At 42.8% G+C, this 4,938-nt stretch overlaps 1 long non-coding RNA gene across 2 annotated transcripts; it reads left to right on the top strand.

Moving 5' to 3' along the window:
* Positions 1–899: 899 nt before the first annotated feature.
* LOC115088871 lies at positions 900–4,127 on the top strand. 2 transcript variants are annotated; one of them, XR_003855949.1, is made up of 3 exons: positions 900–1,417; positions 2,552–2,643; positions 2,986–4,127. It is a non-coding gene; the product is annotated as an uncharacterized LOC115088871 (long non-coding RNA). The 2 variants fall into 2 exon arrangements; XR_003855948.1 differs by having other exon boundaries at positions 2,969–4,127.
* Positions 4,128–4,938: the final 811 nt, after the last annotated feature.

Here is a 4,938-nt window from a genome sequence, read left to right as displayed (position 1 = left end):
ACTCATTGGGCCCACATATACCCAACTCATTGGATTTTTTTTATGTCCATATTGGCCGCAAGTGGGACCCCCTTTCGGACATAAAAAATATGAACATAAAATTTTGCTCTGCACATCCCTAATATCCCATTCCGATGGGGTATGTGAGTACTCAACATTTTTTTTGGTGACCCCGAAGTGACTCTGGCAGGGTGTTGTGTTCGATGGCGTTATGGAATGAACCATCGAATGTAGGAAAGTGAGAAGTGGTTAGGTTTCCAAGGACATGATAGGGAATGATGGAGCCAAGTTGCAGCCTTGTAGGTACTCGGGAAGTGGGAGAATTAGTGATGAGTGAGTGAGTCAGTGAGGGCTTTGGCGTTTATATATATAGATAAGGTTACTGTTTGAATCCTGAGAGTTAGTGCTGTTATTGTATGGTATGACAAGGTTCTAGGTGTCTTTTTTTCACAGAGATTTGTGTTACTTCACAAAGGGGTGAATTTTAAAAGAGATGCTTGCATTAAAAAGCCCCTATATGTGAGTGGTTTACTTCAATAAGAGTGAGCAGGAAACAGCAATGGGCAAAAAGGTGTGCCAAAAAGGCGCCATGAAAAAAAGGCGTGTTTTAATAAGGGCGACAATTATTAAGGTCTCGCCTCAAAAAGGCGCACCGTAATAAGAGTGCCGCACCACCTTTTTGACTGTTGCCCTCTGCCTGCCCCCTCACCATTAATGTAGCTTTGCTGGGGGGGGTGCCCCCCACACCTCCCACTCGGCGATCCAGGAGAGCATCTGAATCTGGCATATCAGCCCCTGCCACCGGCCGGCACGCGCCCTCTCAAACTGAGGAAAGGGGTTAGGCTAGGGAAAAGGGGTGGGCTTTCTGTCCAGGTTAGTGTCGGGGATGGCACTGAGCAGTAAAGGGTGCCGGGTGCGCCCTTATCAATCCTCGCCTCTATTAAGGCGAGTCTTTTTGTGGCATGCCCTTTTCAATCGTGCCCTTTTTTCACGGCGCCTTTTTTAGCACGCTGTTTTGCCCATCTTTACTTCTCGACCCTTATTGGAGGATACCTATGTGAGTATATGAGCCAAACAAGCAATTCTTCTTTTAAAACTAGAAAATTTCAAGCATATATGTGCGTGCCCGAGCAACAGAATATATGGAAAAAAGTGGTGAACTTGGGATGAGTCAGGGATAGTCCGGGTAAAGGCCAACATTTACATTCATAAATCCTGATTTTAAAACTGGCGAACTTGGCGTTCATCAGGCTGTTACCTGTGCATATTTACTTCTGTTCTTTTTCAGGTGTAAGTCAGAATAAAACCTGACTGAGTGAGCGGTCTAGGTAAACGTGGGGGAGTGCAAGCAGAAGAACCAGAGGGGACTGATCTAGAGATAGACTGGCAAACTGGTGGTTTAGGGGGAGTCAAACTGGTAAGGAAAGATACGTGAATAATGTTTCCTTATGTAACTGCTTAAAAATAGGAGCACATATACATGCATTAGGAGTATTTTATATTATACACGTGCACTTGCGTGGACAATTTAAAATTCTAGCATATGTATGCTGGTGCTACCATCCTCACATCAGCACACGCTCGTTTTAACGTTAAAGTCAAAGGGGTCGATTTTAAGACACATGCGTGTCCATGGGTGCACGGTTCCTGACACACGCACATGAACACACCAATCTTATAACATGCGTGCGCCATCGCGCTTTTCATAAAATCAGATGGCCACGCGCACGCATGTGTGGGCGGCCCGCAACTCGTGCACGCGGGGGGGGGGGGGGGGATTTCACATTGCAATGTGCAGCGACGTGAGTAGGGCTTCCCCAGTACCCTCCCAGTCCGCTCTAATTAAGGAGCACACTGGGAGGGAACTTCCCTATACTCCTATCTAACCTTCCTACCTTTTCCCCTCACCTCCCTGACCCCTTACCCCTACCGAACTCTTAGATATTTTTTATTTTTTACTTTGCTGCTCCTTTGGAGCAGCAGTAGATTCCACGTGCCGGCACCCAGCTTCCCCAGGACAGTGGCTAATGGCGTTATGTCCCGGCCTGCCCACTGCCCCACCCCTCCATTCCCAGGCCACGCCCATGGCCCGCCCCTTTGAAGAGGCCCGCCACTTTGGCACATAACGGGGTTTACATGCATGGCTGGGCCCTTCCAAAAATACGTGCGGCACGCGCAAGGCCCGGCCACGTGTGTAACCCCCCATTTTTATGTGCATGGCCCTTTTAAAATCAGGCCAATAGTGTTTAGTGTTTAGGGATTTTGTTTTGCTGAGGCGACACTAGAATTTAAATATATTTATTTATTTATTTATTTATTTATTTATTTATTTACTTATTTAAAAGTTTTTATATACCGCACACTTGGGCAATTACATGTCCATCTAGGCGGTTTACAAACCTACATACATAATAAAAACAAACTTGATATTCTTAACAGGTTATCAAATCAAGAAGTTAGGTTAGGTAGCAGTATAAGTTAATATCAGTTATTGTATTTATAAGCATCATTAAACAGGTTTTTATCATCTTTTTAAATTCTTTGCGGTTAGGTGTCATACGAATAGAATCGGGAATGGAGTTCCACAGAGTCGGACCTATAACCGAGAAGGCTCTTTTCCTTGTTAAGAATATATATTTTCTTGTAAGTTGGGTTGTAATGTGAACTATCCTAATTCTGCTCTGCACCTATTGCAAATGTTCTTATCATTATTATGAGTATTGCTATTTATTGTAGATATGATGTTCTCTGCCTTTCTGGAAAGAGGATTCATAAAAATACATTGATATTTGTTTTATTACGTGAATGATTGGATCTAATGTGTTTTTTGTTTCCTTTTCACATGATCTTCCTGTGTATTTTTAAACTGCAATAAATCTAAAATAAATTAATATAGATTAATAAGAAATTTTTAATGTAAGTAAGTGCTTGAAACAACTGAGTTAAAATATTTATTTTCCTCACCGAGCGTCTCCGTTCCTGCAGCGGCGGGGGATGGGGACTTCGCCCGACGACCTCTGCTTGCCGGGAGTAGCGGCGATGACCCGGAAGAGTTTCATCTTGCTGCTCTATCGAGAGCCCCGACCCCCACGGGGGGACAAGTGGTTGGAGGAGTGGTCGTCTCCGAGGGAAAGAGGAGAGCTCCGATAAGAGAAAGCGATTTAAACATCTTGGAAACCGAGGATTCCAACAAACCTGCAGTTGTCTCGATGGATTCCCTATGGGGAATGATGGCAGGTATGTCCAAGCTAATTAAGGAGCAAACGCTTCAAATAGTGGAATTAGGGAAGAAAATAGACTCTGTGTCTAAGGATAATCTCCTTGCACAGCAAGAACAGGTGCAGGTCACAGAGTCTTTCAAATCTGACATGAAAAAATTGCAAGATACCTCAGCAGGTCTGGTCCGGGATACTCAAATTACTTCCAGGAGGCTTGAAGCGGTCGAAAATTATCTTAGACACTTGAACATTAGACTCTTAAATTTCCCAAGGATTATGGGTGAAATACCTATTATAACTTTTAAAAGATACCTTCAAGAGGTCTTGAAGTTCCCAGCAGATGAAATACCTGCGGTAAAAAAAATCAGTTTTTTGGTGCAAAGAACTGGAAATATACCTGCAACTGAAGGGAACAGGCCTGATTTCCTGAATTTAACCCAATACCTTGAAAACTCTGAGTTGGAAGTAATTGAGAGAGCGGTGTTATTTGTAACTTTATATTCGGAACAAGACTTTAGTTTAATTATGAAAGCTTACTTTAAAAACATTAATGTGTTATATCAAGGTCAAAGTGTTCGAATGTACCCTGATTTGTCCAGACCGACTCAACAACGTCGTAAAATGTTTCTTGCTATGAGACCTGAAGCCCAGGCCTTGGGAGCAAATTTCCAACTTCGCTACCCATGCAGATGTGTCTTGAAATTTTCAAATAATACTTATATATTTTTCAACCCCGAGCATTTGAGGGAGTTCCTAGTTAACAAAAGACAACCTCCCACAAATGAAGGTCTATTGTAATATGTAGTGCAGTTTATCGTCAAGTTACGTATTTTTTTAGTTGGCTTAGGTATCCTTCTTTTTAATGTTTAAGTAAATACGCCCCCTCCCCTCCCTACATATTTCTGTTGTTAATTTCTGAGATATGATATGGATCCAGGATCATGTCAAGTGAATTCTGGAATTATGTAAAAAAAAAAATGTTTCTGATGTTGCCTGAGAACTTCTTTTTTCTTACTAATATCTCATGGAATGTATTTCATACAAAGTGTATTCTTTGTTAAATTTCAGTAAACTGATAAATAAAATAATAAAAAAAAAAAAAAAAAAAAATATTTTAAAGTGTCACTCATAGCTATTGCAGACTACTCAGGAATCCATTGTGTGGTGCATGCTTATGATCATCAAATCCCGCTTCTGCCACTTAAATCGGGTGATTTTAGAAGGGGCTATTCCCAGTTTCACCACATCGTCCCCCGTTTACCAGGTTAAGAGGGAGGTCCTCCAAACCCCCTTGTTTAACAGCCTTCACTCCCCTCAGTTTGGCCTGACCCTTAGAACTCCGCAGATCTGCCTCGTTTTCTTTCATTTTTAGCTTACACGTCACCCATAGCAGAAGGAAAGTTACGCGGCGGGGGTCCTCGGCGTTTGCCCCAGGATGCGTATTTACACGCAAATCTCAGGTTTACGACCCAAAATGCCAATGCCCCGCCCAGACTACGTCTACACCCCGCCCCTTTTTAAAAATGTTTGCGATATGCGCATCGCAGGAGGTATGCGCCTATCTGGATGGGCCGTTTGGTCTTCTTCTGCCGTCACTTCTATGTTTCTATTTTTCTATCTCGGTGGCTTTTAAGCTGCCCGCACGGCAGCGATGACGAAACGAAGGGAAGCGTCCCATATAAATCTCTTCAAAGTTCAAAACAATTATTTTTCTTTTAAT

Source organism: Rhinatrema bivittatum, chromosome 3, assembly GCF_901001135.1.
Source record: "Rhinatrema bivittatum chromosome 3, aRhiBiv1.1, whole genome shotgun sequence".
Lineage (NCBI taxonomy): Eukaryota > Metazoa > Chordata > Amphibia > Gymnophiona > Rhinatrematidae > Rhinatrema > Rhinatrema bivittatum.
This window is presented reverse-complemented; position numbering and strand designations above follow the sequence as displayed.